The 17,753-nt window shown below is 37.3% G+C and overlaps 1 protein-coding gene across 1 annotated transcript in view; it reads right to left on the bottom strand.

The window, feature by feature from the left end:
* Nucleotides 1–17,753, bottom strand: part of ppp2r3a (protein phosphatase 2, regulatory subunit B'', alpha) — an 89,436-nt gene that overhangs the window by 15,234 nt on the left and 56,449 nt on the right. The window lies entirely within an intron of this gene.

The following is a 17,753-nucleotide window of genomic DNA, read 5'->3' on the forward strand; positions in this document are numbered from 1 at the left end:
TAATCTGTGGGACGGTAGTAGGAGATTCTGAAAGGTAACCTGGAAAGAAACACCATGGGAGTGTAGGCAGTTGAAGATACTGCTGAAGGTCTTGAGAGGAAAGACGGGGTTAGAGTTGCAACTGCAGGGACATGATCAAAGGAAGACTGTTCTCTGAACCCTTCACTCCCCTGAGATCTTTGGGTGGCGCATCAATGAGTGCTGGTTATATTATCAGCGTTGAAGGTATCTTTTAAGGGAAAGAAACCTTCTCCTTGTGTGTGGCAGAAATTGGCATTAGTAAGGTCTCAAAAAATGCTTCAGAGGAAACTGCTTAGCTCTTTTTACCTCTGCTACATAATAATGATCAATTAAATATATTAGTATTTCCACATATGCAGTGTGAGAAAACAAAAAACTAAAAAAATTCACTCTAACCCCTAAATCCTCAATCACTGTATGGAGCGGGTATTATGTAGTGAACTCATTTAAAGGTGTAATGGAGGGTTTTCATGAATATAAAAAAAGACCGTGCACAACCCCACAACTCCCATCCAGAGAGGGAACACCTATTAAACGTGTGTGAGAGAATGCACGAGCCAGTTTCTCCTCCTGCATGCTCAAGTTGCTATTTGCTTCACTCATACAAGCTTACTTACTAAAAGAACATTTGTATTTTTTCCACAATGTCAGACTTACATTGTAAGTGAAAATGGGGACAAGCATGTAGGACGGCCTTACGTAAACATATCACCAGAATGATTGACAATTAGAAGGAACCACTGATTTTGGCGATCCACCTGAAAAAAGAACATCCTCCACTATACCTTTAACTGACAGTTTGGATAGAGGATCATTACTATTCACTCCCTGTTGGGTTCCAACTCTCTACTGCATCGTTGTTCTCTCTCGCCCCCAAAACAAAGCCCATGATGCCTTGCGAGGAGATCTCTTGAAAAGCATTCTGGGATATATCTGCACGTATAGAGACCATGGATTCAACTACTTTTTAAGGTGCATTGTAGGAACTTTTGAGTCCACAACTTTTAATCCATTAGACATGCACACTCAGATAAAATGGTGTAACCTTTATATAGTGCTCCATAAAGGGGTTGGAGTGTCATTCGGACACAGCCATTGTTTTTAGCTAGTTTTATATTGTTCTGAAGGAGAGATCAGAATCCCCTGAAAGTGGAGTTGGTTCAGAACCTAATATGTATCATTTTTTTTAATTTGGAAAGAAAGGCCATCAGTGGGCAGCTGTTGGCCAGGGCATTATTACAGTTATATATTTACAATGTACTATTATAACACCACACAACAAAAATCTAACATACCGGTATCAATTTTTAACACGTTTACAATCAAAGTCCCCATCCGGTTGTTGAGATTAGTGCAACTGCTGAACAGATGAAATCCTGCATTTTGACTGGTGGCGGAATGGCAGGAAGAGGAGCCCGCCCAATGAATGCAAGGGATCCAAAGGAATGATGTGGTAATTATTGAAATTGGTGACCGGTACTATTGATATTTAGAGACAACATACGAGTATTTTTTCCTTCTGTTTGGCGAACCACTTCTGTGAAGATTTATTTATTCATTTGTTCATATTAACTTTTATTTCAATTCTAATAAAAAGATCTACTCTAGAAAGGTTCTGAGGAAATTTGGAAGAAAACCAGAACCACAGCAACATAGATTCCCACCATTCTAAAGATAAATACCTTGCTTTAGAGAAAACCCATATGCAGTATTTTGTGATGGAAATGGTCAATTAAAGCACAGATTAAAGTTCCTGTAGAGTTTGGTTATTTCAGTATGTTTATGTCTGTGAGGGCATCACTTTGTTGCTGGTCAAATCTTTGTTGGTGGTCCCACCCCCCTGCTTTTTATGTTCTTCAGAGAGTTCAGGCTAATAGACATGGGTCCTTGCATTTGGGGTATAAATATTTTTCTTATTATTATTAGGACTATTTCAGAATATGAATGGATAAAATTCAGTACCATGTAATAAACTGTTTATAAGTGACATCAATCAAATACATGAACAGCATCTTATTTGAATATTATATTTAAGAAATTAAAAAGACTAATCACAGATTATTGTGTGGCTCTCTTTTAGGCCAAAACAAGAAGGAAATCTAGCACCCTCTAGTGTTATATTTAGTTATAAAAGTGCTGTTGGAAAGAAAAACTGGTTAAAAATATAAATTTTATCCTCACTAAATAATTTTCTCAAGAGTTATATAATCTTCTGTATTTTAGCACTAAAGTTAAATGTTTTATTCTCACAGGGCCGGAGAGGATTTGAGAGAGTCTGTTGGTCTTTGAAAGTCACAGTGCCTTGTAAAGATATTTGGAGTTTGCTGCACTGAAAGTTTCATCGAGGATATCTGAATTATCCAATGTTGGGCTTAATGAGTGATGATGACAAATAGAATCCTGCAATGGACTGGTGACCTGTCCAGGGTGTACCCCGCCTCTCGCCTGTAGACAGCCTTAGATGGGCACCAGTACCCCTCGCAACCCCCTTCTAGATAAGTATGATGAAAAATGGATTGATGGATAAATAGAATCCACCTGAGTGTAATCAAGTCTCTGCATAAATGCACCTGCTCTGTGATAGTCTCAGAGGTCTGTTTAAAGCGCAGATAGCATCATGAAGAACAAGGAAAAGACCAGGCAGGTCTGAGATACTGTTGCAGAGAAGTTTAAAGCTAAAAAAGATACAAAAAGATTTCCCAAAGTTATATTGAAATGGAAAGATTATAAGACCACTGTGAAGACCACTGAGGCCATCCCTCTAAACTTTCAGCTCAAACAAGGAGAAGACTGATCAGAGATTGAGCCAAGAGGCCCATGATCACTCTGGATGAAATGCAACAGGGAAGATGGTTAAAATAGATGGGAAGATGGATGAAGCCAAATAAAGAACCGTTCTGGAAGAGAATCTGTTGGAATCTAAAAAAGACCTGAGACTGGGATGGAGATTTATCATTCAATGAGACAATGATCCAAAACATAAAGCAAAATCTACAATGGAAGTGTTCCCAAATAAACATATCCAGGTGTTGGAATGGCCAAGGCAGGTCCAGACCTGAATTCAATTGACAATCTGTTGAAAAAACAAACTCTCTCACAAACTCTCTCCATCCAACATCGATTATCTCGAGTGATTTTGCAAGGAAGAATGGGCAGAAAATTTCCGTTTCTCAATGTACAAAACTGATAGACATACCTCAATTGACTTGCGGCGGTGCTAAAAAATATTAAATCAAGGGGCTGAATTATTTTTCACACCCAATTTTTCAGCCTTTTATATGTGAAAAAGTTCAAAATATATAATAAATTTAGTTCCACTTTATGATTGTGTCCCACTTGTTTACAAATTATTGTTTACAAATAATTACAATTTAATATCTTCATGTTTGAATCCTGAAATCTGCAAAAAGGTGGAAAAGTTCAAGGGAGCTGAATACTTTCACAAGGCACAGCAAGTAAGTCACCTTGTGTTTTGAGTAGCTCCCTCTACATACTTTTGAATTCTTCGGAACAACTGCACTCCATACCCCAGCCAAGGTCACATACCCATCCCACACACAGCAATACACAACGCATAAGCATATTGTCTTAATTCCACCTTTTTCTGATATCTATATTTCAGTGGTAAACAGTTTCCAATAAGGGGGTGAAATGTATTCCAAAATTCCTGTATCTCACTTTTACCACGAAAATCACACATTTAACGCTTCTTCTGCCCTACTTTATTAACTGCAGCAAAGCACCTACTGTAGGCACTCATAAATCTGCATAAAGAGATGTGTGTGCATTTAACTGGGAGTAAGTAAAGGGAGCCTGAACAGATGCCACCAGGCAGCTGCGTGCTCTTTTCCTGTCTGACTGACAGCTGCTGTAACCCAGCCTTCTCAGCACTGATCTGCCTGGGCCTGAGACCAGTTTAGCGGTGAAGACAGTGAGATTGGTGTGGGTGTCCAATCCTTTTAAGATTTAGTGTTTAGCCCCGTGTATGCTTAGGCGACATGATACAAGTTAAAACTGTTGCCTTTAACAACAAAGTAGTGAGTCAAACTAAAGGGAGACGAAATGGAAAAGCTGAAAAAACCTTAAAAATAACTAAATATGTTTTATACTATTACCTATTTACCACACTTTAAAGTGTAACTAAACAAGGTGTAAAAGTATAACCATGGCAAGAGAAATTCAGAAAGCTTCCACTAAAGTGGGCTGTGCCAGGAGACACTAAGGGACATGGCTAAGTGAGGGGATCAGCAGAGGGGTTGTTTAGGTAAAGGAAAAGTGGTGGTGGAATCTGATATAACCAAATCCTCGAAGTACGTCATATAAAACCAGCAGACATTGAAATGCTTATTTGAAAGACGGCATCGATCATTGTGCCACCATGGTGGCGTCTGACTGGGATCGTTTTATTGCATGTTTCATTTGTATTCGTAGAACAAATGAAACATGTTAAGGTTAGTGGCTGTAGTAGGTATGTAAACAAACAATAGAGAATATGAGGGTCCACAAGCAGGAAACTGGACAGCGCTCTCCTCTGAGATTACATCACTTCCTGGTTTCAAGTTAAATCCAATATACTGCCATATCACAATGCAGCGCTGTGGTGTAAACATTTACCTAGTTGTAACATTTTAAATAAATGGAAAATCAAACTGCGGAGGAAATAAAACATGTTTACATGAAAAAAGGATAGATTTGAACAGTAACACGAAGAATTTATGCAGTTTATCTGTTTATGTGGGGTTTAATTACCTCTTAAAAACAAAATATTTTTGTTGTTTTTGGCTCAGCAGGTCTTCTACCCATTGTCATAGCTGTTGCTAGAATCACAAAAGAAAGCCTAAGAATCTGACACAAAAGCACAGATAGGCAGATTTATTCCATTCAACGAGTTGATAATGTGCCAAATTTCAACAAATTTTATCCCCATACACTTGTCGAGAAAAAATGGTCAAGTTAATTTAGAAACACGTAGATTCAAATCATCAAACTGAAGAAAACTGAACATTATTTTAGATACAGTTAGATCCATTTTCTAATAAATCCCAGCCACAGATATATTCATCGAGTCAGAGACTTTGCAATAATCCCACCTTAACAAGCATGTTGCTTACTTCAATAAACTTCCAAAGGCTTCCCTATAACGAATATGCTTAGTTATGTAGGAACACAAAAAGATGAACACGTTCAATTTTTGTAAAAAAAAAAAAAAAATTATAAAAATAAGTAAAACACACTACATGCCACTGGTTTGAGGAATTCAAAAATAATAGTTTTCAATGTGCATAGATTGCAATTTCTTTTTCTCAAAGTGTGTAACAGTTTATCCATTTCTTTTACAGGAATTTTTTTTAGAATAAAATGGATCATAGTAGCTGTCTTCAGCTATACAGTTCAGCTAACTCCTTAAAACAAAAACAATATTAGTGAGAGCAGACTGCAGCACAAGGGAGTCCAGCTCCAGGCCCCAGGAATCAATGTTCTTCATATTTTAGATGTTCAACTGGTTCCTGAATCAAATGAATGGTTCATTTGACGGCCTCTCTAGAACATAGTGAGACTGCATTCAGCTGTGCTGAAGGACAGCCATTTCTAAAACATGCTGCAGACCAGCTCTTCGGGACCTGGAGTTACACATCCTTTAGAACCTATAATAATCTATAATAATCAATAATCTGTACGTGTAGCATCTTTAGAAAGTTCCTGTTGCCACAAACTATAAAGTATTTTTCAGTCATCAAAACATGACTGTTGGGTGAGTAAATGGGACTTAATAAAACCCTTCGTGGTATTTTAATGTTACCATTAGGTTTTCTCTTCTGCTTCTGGAAGATGCAAGGATAAGTAGGGTTAATGTAAGATTTCAGAGGAAAAAGGGAGTACAACACATGTTTTTGACCTGAAAGCTGAATTTTTGACCTGAATGCTCACCAACTGGAACTAAACAATACTCAGAACTGAAGAAACAGGTGAGTTATGAGCCTTAATTGCATGGAAGATAAAAATAAAAAAAAACCCCGAAGCACAGAGGAATCAGCTATCGAGCAATAACTGTCAGCTTTATTAAACCGTTAAATACAAACTGCATATGCACAAATGTCCTCCTCAAGGACTTAATTAGTCCACGCACATTGTTCCATGTGAGCATCCTTGTATATCTTGATGGATTCACTTAACTGGAACTGTTTATTCCTGTCTTAAAGAGAAGCTAAGTAGTGTGAACATGACAGCTTCCAAAACTCATACCCTCTAGATCAACCACCAACCCCATACATGCACCCTCCCCCAAACACACACACACAATATGACAACGTCCATCTGCTGAGTGTAAAATTATCTGAGTAGGGTTAGCAACTGATTTCATATTTATTTCTGCTTCAGGAACCAGGCAGAGTTTACTCTCACACCCATTCAATAATAGCGCTGGACTGTTAGTTAGATGCAAAAAGTAGTGGGAGAGGATCATCAGTATAACTGGAAAACATTTGTCATTAAATGAAGAGCTAGGTTTGAAAAAAGCATAAGCCCAATTTGTTCATTTTTTTGTTTTTTTTCTCCCTGCTTACATGACAGTGTCTGAGGAGAAAATCTTTGTAGATCACCTGCAACCCTTACCCCTAAAAATTGCACATACAGTTCAGCTCCCCTTAATCTGAAGCTTAACAAGACTTAACTACAAAGAATGATTTTAGAACGAAAGAAAAGCCTGTCACAGACTTTTTCTCCTTCACATCACAAAAGAGAAAAAGTAGCATTTCTCCTTTAACATCTTTCAACCAACCTGAAGAAGATGTTAACTTTAAAGGATTTCTGATACGGATTCTGGTACCAGTACCACAATATGAGGATTATTCACAATGGGAAACTGACTAAAACATATCTAAGTAGTCTGAGAGGGGAAAATAACCCACCTACCAAATTATTCAAGAACACTGACTCAAAAATGCATAAAGGTTGATTTTAATTCAACTGTTGCATTCTGTATTTATTTTTGTGTTACGTTCTAGAGCATTTTTCTACCTCAAACTCTTGCCAAGACCCCTTTGTTCAGTTTGGCTCATTCTACAGAGGTAGTATTTCCAAAGAAGTCTTCACTATTTCTCAGGCTGCTTCTGTCCTCTTTCACATCATTAATAAAGAAAGACCTTTCCCAATAACAAAAATCATCATGGCCTCTGCCACACACTTACTCTTTGTGTTTAACAGACAATGTTGCATACTTTGGATCACAAAACACCAAGATTCAGACTGATAATGCTTTGCACTTTGCTTGAAAGCTGATAGAACTACTACCATGCAGTCTGGTAATAAAGAAAGGGTTTTGCATAGCTGTGCAATAGATTAGCAAGACATCCAATGGCATCTATTAAACAATCTCCAGGCTTTAAGTGTCTTCCAGGTCATGAGTGAATTATTTTTCCTTCCCAGAATATCCTGTAATTGCGGCTGTCTGTCTCTCGATATATATATATATATATATATATATATATATATATATATATATATATATATATATATATATATATATATATATATATATATATATATATATATATATATATATATATATATATATATATATATATATATATATATATATATATATATATATATATATATATATATATATATATATATGTTTGTGTTTTGCAGCCCAGAAATGGTTTGCATCTGTTGCACTAAAACAGTGGCAGTATTTCAAATGTGCCATATGGGCAATTGCCCAAGGCAGCATTAAGGCTGTGTCAGTATGTGTGTGTTTTTTAGGCATGAGCATAATTAATAATAAACATTGCAGAGGACCAGTTTGCTATGGCTTTTATGTGTGTGCATTGCAAGGTGCCATTCAAGTAAGAACTGCCACTGCATTGAAATATCTGTAAAACTGCTTGTTTGGGGCTTGTAAACCCATCTTATGACATTCAAAAAAGAAACAAAAATAAATAAAATAAAAATCCACTGGACTTGGTTTCCAAGTTTGAAGACAGTTTTTCTATTAAAAATGTCTTTTATCAATTGAGAAAGCTTCCTGGATGGGAAGTGAAACGTCTTCAAACTTGAAAATCAACTCCAGTGGATTGTTTTTATCTTTTATGGAATGACATTGAAGATGTGTTAATTAAAACCCAAAACAAGCAGTTTTACAGATATTTAAATGCAGTGGCAGTTCTCTCTTGAATGGCACCTTGCAATGCACAGAATTGCATTGCAAGAATCATTCCATGTCCTGCCTCCAGACGATACACAAATGTGGCTGATTGAGGTATTTCAGACAAAGGGCTATTAAGTAATTTTAGGCTCCTAAAGAAAGGTTAAAAAAATTTCCAACATTCCAATGGAAACAGATCATGCAATGGAAAAGAGAAGCATCATTTGGAATAAACTGTTTTCAACAGTATATTGTCTGGTTCATGGTAAGTGAGACACACCACTCCTCCATCATTGACTGTAACCAAATCAAAGAGTGTCATACAGGGTGAAGCAAATTTTTATCTAAAGATTGTGTTTTCTTTGTTTTTGAAAGTATATTAAGTTAATTAGGAAAATTCAGCCTGTAAATGTTTCAGACGGAAACAATCAATCCGACTTCTGTAGGTTATAAAACAAGAAGCAAAAATATAAGTTTGTAAACCCAACTAATCAGCATAAGTGCTCTGATATTTCTAGAATATATTTCTAATTGGCTCTACTTTTAATTACTCTGAGAACAACAGGCTGCTATGTAAACAAGCCTAATGTTTTTATGTTTTTTTTTGTTTTTTTTTCATGCCTACACCAAAAGTGCCTCCTAAGTTTAAACCTAAACCTGATATGATGGGAAGCAGGTCATGTGTATCCATGCAATTCTACAGCAACTTGCTTTGGACTAACACTGCCAAATGCCATCACCATGGTGATAACCCTTTCCCTGGATAGAGCTGTAGGAGGAATGCTCTCAGGGCTCCCATGCCAAGAGTGGGAAACACAGCTCACATCGCTGCTCTTATGTTCTTTATTTTCAGTCTTGCTTCCTCTCAACAAGGAGTCACAAGCACTCCCACAGGCCAGTTACCTTGGGAACCCACCTCCTTAAAATCGGAAACATTGAATCAGGTTAAAGTGTCGCTTCCGTGATAGATGCAGTGAATCAGAGCTAGCCACGGTCTAGTTCACATCCGAATCAGAGGAAGACAACATGGGAGTACTTACAAACACAGCTGCTTCTGTCTGAGTGGAAGCAGAGGCTGTTCTGGAATAATAAAAATACATCCTCCAACACTAAAACAGATCATGATGCCGGTTGTCTTCTACAAAAACTGAAAAGTACTATCTGAGCCTGAAAGGTGGAACCAAAACATGAACCTGTAAATGGTAAATAAAGAATGAATGTCACCTCCAACACATGGCTCTAAAAAAGTGTTTAAACATGACATTTTCTATTGGTTTTAAACATGATTAGATGTGGAGGAGTTCAAATGGGTATAAAGTCCTCCACAGACCATGTAGGGGGAGCAGTAAACAAGCAGAAGGTGCTGAGGTCAGATGAGATGTAAATTCAATCTTCTCAGTAAAGGAAAATCACAGCTCATTACAGCCACAGTGGGACATGGTGGTAATAACATCATGCTTTGGGGTAGCTTTTCTTTACAAATTGTCAGGGAAACTAATTGTAAGGGAAACATGATGGGTAATAGATGAAGCTAAATACAGAGTAATCCTGAAAGAAAGCATTGCAGAGGCAGAAAAAGTTCTAAGGCTGGGGCATGGTTGAACATGGTGCAGGAAAATATTTAAAGACACAGAATCAGACATGCTATGGATAATCAGTTAAAGTGACTAGTATGTTAGAATTATCAAGCCGAATTGTATGTCTATATACATCTGAGAGACTGAGCTTGAGCTAGTTTGCAAAAAAGTAACACATATTTCCCTTTGTATAATACTGGAAGTGACACAGCTTTTTTCCTTTAAACTATATAATCATAAATAAATTTGCTTGTATCTGTTATATAAAGTAACGATAAAATTTCTTAAAAGTTCTTCTTAATACAGGAAAGCTAAATGAATGTGAATTATTTCACAATTTTAAGAATAGGTTTGATATCTGCACACATTTCATATATTTTTAGGTAATTTACTGTTTTACTTCAGCTTCAAGTGTATCTTAGGCTTCAGAGCAACTGATACTACATCTGCTATACTGATGGATTATTTATGCTGATGTGCAGCAAAAGAGAAGTACCTAGAGAGCAGTTTTACACAGCTAACAGAAGAGGAAAATTTGACTTTCACTTCATAAAAAAAAGAATCAGATAATAAATAAATAAATAATATCATGGTTTAAAATCCATTTAGGGGGTATCATATATAATAGAATTTTAAGTGTCACCACTTCTACAAACAACCATTTTTCAATTACTTGAGGCATAGAAAGTATCTCCAACTCTGTTTTTTCTTTTATCTATGCTTTTAAGATCAGATCGAAACTCTGTAATACTGAAAATAACCTGCAGATGAAGCTAAAAGTTCTCTTTTCATTTTATTTTATTTATTTATTTTTAAGGATGCCTGCAGTTCAGCAAACTACACTAGGGCACACTAGAGGGCAGCACATCTATATATGTTATTACAACTCACTGGTAAGTAGAGATCAGACTCATGATAGTCATGCAGGAGCAGACACTTTTGACAATATATTTCAATGTAACTCGACAAAAATAAGAGATCATACTTTTTTAAGCATTGCATTAGTCCCCAGAACTGCCAGTAGCAATTTTAAAAGGACAGCAAGCTAAATAAAGTAGTTAAATAACCTAGACTGAGTTATCTGCATATCTATGTTATTCACATTAGTTTCCATGAGGGGTTACAAACTTCAGATCATTTTCAAAGCATTAATTCTCATATGGATTCTGGTGAGCGAGACTTATCACTAAGCAAGAACACCCTGGCCCAGTTTGGGTGGAGCAGCATAAATGCCAGGTTCAAAGGCAAAAGGGTGGAGGGATGGCTAACACCCAAGACTTCACAGAGTCGTGATGTTCTGGAACACTGGCAAACTCTTTCACATGGAAACAACGATGCATGAGCAACACACAGGCATACGCAAAAAGCAAACCCCACCTAAATCAATGCAGTGGTAACAAGTTAAAGCTGAAGACATATTCAGACTCTGTGTGATGATGCCGTCATGCAGTAAAGGGGAATCCCTATCCAACAATGACATTGCGCAACTTATATTCTGGGATGGGGAGTCCTTCCACATAATTCCTTCTGATAAATATGTTTTGGTGGTTTCCACAGAGAAGCTGAGGGGGTTACGAAGTTGTGACTCCCTCTTCCTACTTTTCAGATGGGAAACTGTGTCTACATTTGGATGAAAAAGTTAGTATTGTCTGTGTTTTTTTGTGATAGGGGCGGGGCTTTACTAATACTTGAGTAAAGCCTAATGCACTAGAATCAGCAGTTGGATTACCTCTAAGCTTGTATTGGAAAGTGAGAAAAGTATGATGCAGCCTCAATGAGCTAATGGACATGAATATTAATTACCAATTAGATAATGGTTTTTAAATATACAGACAGAGTCCCAGCATATTTGCAACACTTTCCTTCCAGCTTTTAAGCTGTTTTGAAAAAGCAATCTATAGTAAAAATCCTCTTCAAAATCATTTACCTCTCGGTGTAGGTCAACGTTAACAAATGCTATGAAAAGACAATAAAAAACGTAAGTATTGAAGGGATATGGATATATGTGATCATTTGGATGTGCATATTCCAGAGTTCAGACTGACCTTGGTAATATAAAGTCTATTTAAACCATTCCAACTTGGAGAGCGACCCAAAGCCCCTGGTTGAGGGTAAATAGGGTGTGTGACTAACAGTGTATGCATACATCTAAGTGTTTGCTCCTAGATCAAATTGAACAAGTCTCCATGCTTGGCTAAAGTTCCTGCTGTGACCTTATTTCCTGTGGAAGTGGCCAAAGAATGATGTCATCTTCTGCAGAACCAAAGTCAACAACTGTAAACTGCAGGGCCCACCAGCGTGAAACCCTTTCCTCAAAGCATTGCAAATTGAGTTTTCTTTCTTCATCTTTCTGATGTTTTTTTTTTCTAATGCCCTTAGAATTTTCCTTTCTTAGCCAGAAACAAAAAATAAAAACCCTTCCCCCATACTGTGAAAGACATTCTATTCTTTTGACCTTTCTTTTCTGCTATTTCATCATCCTTGTTACTTTTATTATTTTTGAACATATGGTCCTTCTGTCCTGATCTATTTCTTTAATATAAACCGTTCCATTGTGGCTTTATGTATGTTTCAATGCCTTATCATATTGGAGGATAAACCCCCTACATGGTCTCAAGTCTTTTGCAATCCATTTTTATCCATTACATGCTACCAGCTCAACTCTCCCCATATCATAATGCTACCACTGTTATGCTACTCTGTTATGCTTAGACCCTAATGCGATGCATTTTTCAGAGTAGGACATTCTAATTATCTTTATGCCCTATAAAGTAAAGTTTCCGTTCTTAGCTTACATGATTACCAGATTCCTTGGGGGTTGTGGGCAAACATTTAGTACATCATTATATTGCAAAGCTCACTATGTGAAAGAAAGAACAACTTAGAGAATAATTGTATTTCGTCTTGTCTCACCTTTTCATGTCATTCAACATTTGAACAGACAGTATGATTTCAGTATCGGAGCAACATTTATTTTACCCAAGGAAAAGCACTACATATGAAGTTACAATTGTCCCATTTTGCAGTTTCCACAAACCCAAGGTGAGTCTTTCCTGCATTTGCGACAGTTATACTTTGTGCAGTGCACACAATGCTCAGTGTTGTAGTTCCTGTTGCAGATATTGTGCACCTGGCCTGCTTATAACAAGAATGAAAAAATCTCAAAAAATAGAGTTTAGCACATATTCTGAAAGTCAGAGTTGTAGTATGATCCAGATGAAGTTATCTATGTGTGCTACAAGTTTGGTGGCACTACAATGATCTATAGTGTAGTCATTGCTCATTTTATACTTATTCTAATAATAAAATAGAGGGTCCATTTGTCATTTAGGCTTTGGAAAATTCCTCAAAAAACGTATTATTTTCAAATCCAACAAATGTGATATGAAACACATGAGATGAGCTACACATGAAATGAATTTGATAATAATCCACCTCTTCTTGGTGATTTTGAATATTTTTCTCTGATTATTTTGCAACTTGCAGACGGTCCCTGTGGAGGAGCGAGCTCTGTAATTCTCCCAGTGCGATAGGAGACTCGCTTTGAGGAAACCACGGTTGTAGCTCACTGTCTGGCTTGCTTTGGTTGCTGAGAGGTGTCTGTTTTGTACAATAAATGATCCGCCGATGATTATTAATCCAGAAAAAACGAAACTGTGAATATAATGCTAACTATACTGCAGTCTCACAATGCTGTTTGCAGTGGAGGAGAGATCGTGACTTGAGTTATATTTGCCCCCTATTAAAGAGGGCAGATGATCATTATTGTATGAATATTCTTCCCTCTCTACAGCTTTCCAGCTCATGCAGCTATTTTCATTGTACAGATCAGTTATCGTCTGATCGCTGCGCTGGTTGCTCCGCTGAAATTATTGCGGTGATGGCGACACTGATGACGTAGACCTAGTTATATCCCTCCCTTGCTCTCAGGTAAAGAGAGCAGGGGGGGGAAAAATCATATTAAGAGACTTGAGCTAAAACCGAAACTGAAGGGGGTGGAATGGTGAAGTACTGTTTGGGGGGACTGGAGGCTGACGAAAATTCTCGTATCTCTGGGATTTCTAGTGTTAAAAAGTACATTTAGTCAGCTAGTGCTATTTTAGAGCAGCAAGCACGTCCAGGGCAGATGGCTAAACGTCTCAACTCACCAGAGGGTTGATAAAGCCATCTTACTGGCAGCTCTTGATCAAGCCAGGAGTGTACATGTGTCTGTAAATTATGTCACCATTTGCAGAGCTGAAACAAAAACATGTCGAACCCCAGCCTCTTATTTTTGGATGAGGAAGAGGCTGCTGACATGATGAACCTCAACTCTGAGCATCACTGCTGTCACCTCTCCATGCTCCAGATGCGGCCTTGCTTTTGATTTCAAACGGCTGGCATTCTTGTCATCGCAGAGATTCATGGGTATTTTTTTGACTGGGTAAAAAAACAACGTACTCATACTAACCACTGCCTACTGCAGTAGAGAGTATGATAACTAATAACAAAAACATTATCAAATACAAACATTTTCATAAATTCAACTAGAATTATATGACATATTGACTTTTAAAGTTATAATAAAGTTATTTATCACAATAGTTTGTGATATCTCTATTTTTATGCATAAGCTTATAAGCAAATTATCAACTGAATTCAATGCCTAATTAATAACGTTTCTTTACCAGGAGCAGCACTAAAATGAAAAGATTTTTCTTATTTGGGCCACTGACATCTCAGAGATCTTGCAAGACCGTCACTTTAAAAACTATGGAATTGGTGGTCAAGAGAAAAAGGTGGGCAGTTGAAAGCCGCTAATACTTTTGATGACTCTTACAAGACCACCTCACCTTGTTTACATTCTGATTGGTGGTTTATCCAACTTCCCTCAATGTTGACCAATATTAGCATACTTGCCAGAAGACCTGTATTGCAGTTTGGTGTCTAAGAGCTATTCTGAATCTCAGCTGTGATATGCAGTAGCAAGAGGCCATGGTAATGTTTGTTGACAAACATTTCTGTTTATCAACAGGGAGAAGTCCTTTCATTATATATGCACATGCAATAACACTACCGTAACTACTTATACAGGTGAAAACTTCATAATGAGGCTTTTGCTAAACTCCTACATCGTCCCAAGCACCACACGCAGGTCCATTTACACTGTGGCGACAGTGAGTCTGTTAGCAGGATGCCATAGTAGAGAGCGGTGGACAGATTTAGGCCTGCCTAGCACCTAGTTCAGCCAGGGGCGGGTGGTGGGATGGGGAGGGGATTTAGGGTAATGACACCATTAACACTCAATGTGCCAACAGTCCAAACCTTCTTCCCCCAACTACATCCAGGCCCCAAACGGCACGTCTCATTAGGTTTCTCTGCCCTGCACACAGCAACAACTGTTATTCAACTCTCCCAAAATACCACAGCGACCAATCACAGGGCAGCAAGAGAAGCTGCGGTGGAAGCAGAGTTATTGCCTTAGTGCAGGTAGATCAACAAAACCTGTAAGCTATAAAAGGAATGTGAGGAATGATCAAATATGAAGGCCACGAATCACAAAGACAGTAGAATTGAAGAGGAAGGGGGATTGGCTGGGACGATTTGACGATGAAGAACGAAAGAGATTGTGTAATGATGTGTTTGTTTGGTGTTTTTGGTTTCAGCTCCAATAGTGCCAGCTACCACGGTAACCTCATATGTAGGTGCCCTACATATAAGCAGGGCATAAGGTTACAGAACTTGGCAAATAAACACATTCAAAGAGCAGTGGGAACTTATGTAGGAGAGGGGCTGATGGATGAGCAGAAAAAAAAAAAAGACGGAAGAAGAAAAACAGAAAGGGTCTGAGAGTAAGTGGTGGTGGTGGAAATGTGGGTAAGTCTGCCACGCATAATTATCTAAATCCACAAGGTGCTGTTAAATATCCACATCAGAGACAGGTGGAGGCAACCCAACTTTTTTAGATTATACACACCATTGTTAGTACCCACTGTTGATGTAAATGCATGCACACACACACACACACTCACACACACACACACACACACAAAAATAAAATGCTTCAGTTCCCTCCCTCACAACCCTAAATTACCTTTAAGTATTCCCTAGTGAGGAAAGCAAAACACACACATCCTCCACACACACTCTGACACACAGAGTGAGAGAGCTCCTCCTAAAACAATGAGCCGTTCTGTTCCACGTTTCAGAGTTTTAGTCTTTTTTATACCCAGACACTGAAACTGAATCAGCATGTTCACCAAACTTAATTACACCCATTATTCAGTCTTATCACTCAGGGAAGCAGCATCCCTGAAATGTTCTAAGACAATTGGTGCAAATGTTCTAAGCTACCCTTTTGACTGATTCGTATACATGTTAACATGTATATATATATATATATATATATATATATATATATATATATATATATATATATATATATATATATATTAGGGGTGGAACAGTTCACAAAATCCACGGTTCGGTTCGATTCACGGTTTCGTGGTCACGGTTTTCGATTCAGTTCGATTCGGTATATGTTGATTGTTACACCGAAATCCCATAAAAATATATGACATTAATGAAAAAAATAAATAAATATGAGAAAAAGGAGCAGCGCATGAACCGAACGAAACACACGCGAATCGAACCGAGACAGTCGAACCGAACGGTTCGGACGGTTTTCATAAATCGTCCCATCCCTAATATATACATATATACATACATATATATATATATATATATATATATATATATATATATATATATATATATATATATATATATATATATATATATATATATATATATATATATATATATATATATATATATATATATGTTTTTACAAATAAAGGTTTCAAAAATGCAGTTTCAAAAACTGCATCATAAAGAATCGGGAATAATTTTAAAATTCAATTAATGGGATTTCATATGTACATGATATCTGTGAAGATTCTCAGCCATCCAGGTCATGGTCAAGCTTGAAACGTTCATTTTAGGAAACTGGACGTGAAGTTTTCTAGAAGACGTTTCATGCCTTATTGAAGTGTGAGTCAGGTGAGGGCAGGTGTGAGGTTAATCTTCTGGTTATTGCTCCTAAAAGTGCTTTGTAAGTAGGTGACAGGTTATGTCCAAGACCAACTCCTTCTTTGAATTATGGTTTTTCCAGGTTAGCAAGGATAGCTTCCTTAAACCCTCTCTAAAACCATCTCTGTTCCTTGGCCAGAATATGGACATTGTTGTTCTTAAAATGATTGTTCTTTGTTCTGGGGCAGGTCTAAATAGAAGAATCAGAAACCCTGAAATTATTGTTAGAGTCGGCTTTAAACACCCACTGTAACTTTCTCTGCTAGTATCCACAAAAACAGTAAAGAAGTTTCATCTGGGCTTTTTCTGCGTTTCCAATCTACTTATTAACTTTTTATAAGTCTGAGTTGTCTAATTTGTCTCCAAATAACCCTCAAATATTTGCAATAAAAGCAGAAGAAGCCTACATTAAAGGTAGTTTAACATTCACCCTACAGTCCATCATGTACACAGGATCTATTCCTCATGTCCTGGTAGTAGACCACTAATTTAATTCCAACTCATTCTTTATTTAAACCCTTAGATTTCAAAACTGTTTCAGTGACAAAATGGGGGATCTACTTTGGAGATTAAATGGCAGTTGACTGTAATTGCCGAGCAGTCACTTAGCCAGTTGGTAGCAGCTGCTCACACAATAAATGTCTATCAACATGACAACTGAAAATATCACTTTTCAGTAGCTACAGTTGATGTTTGTGAGGTCAAAGCAATATCTTTAAAGCCTAAGACTCAGCTAAAGATCAACAATTTCAATGATTGAATATTAAGAAACCCTGCAGTTATGTTGTCTTCCTGTCATTGTGCAACACCATATGAGTCAGAAATAAAAACTGAACTCTTAATACATCAACATCACAATTATCTCAAAATTATCTTATTAACTGGGCCATTATCAGCTAGTGGATCAGCTAGTGGACAAACCTTATTTATGATACAGA

Source organism: Cyprinodon tularosa, unplaced genomic scaffold, assembly GCF_016077235.1.
Source record: "Cyprinodon tularosa strain WSP-4 unplaced genomic scaffold, ASM1607723v1 ctg310, whole genome shotgun sequence".
NCBI lineage: Eukaryota > Metazoa > Chordata > Actinopteri > Cyprinodontiformes > Cyprinodontidae > Cyprinodon > Cyprinodon tularosa.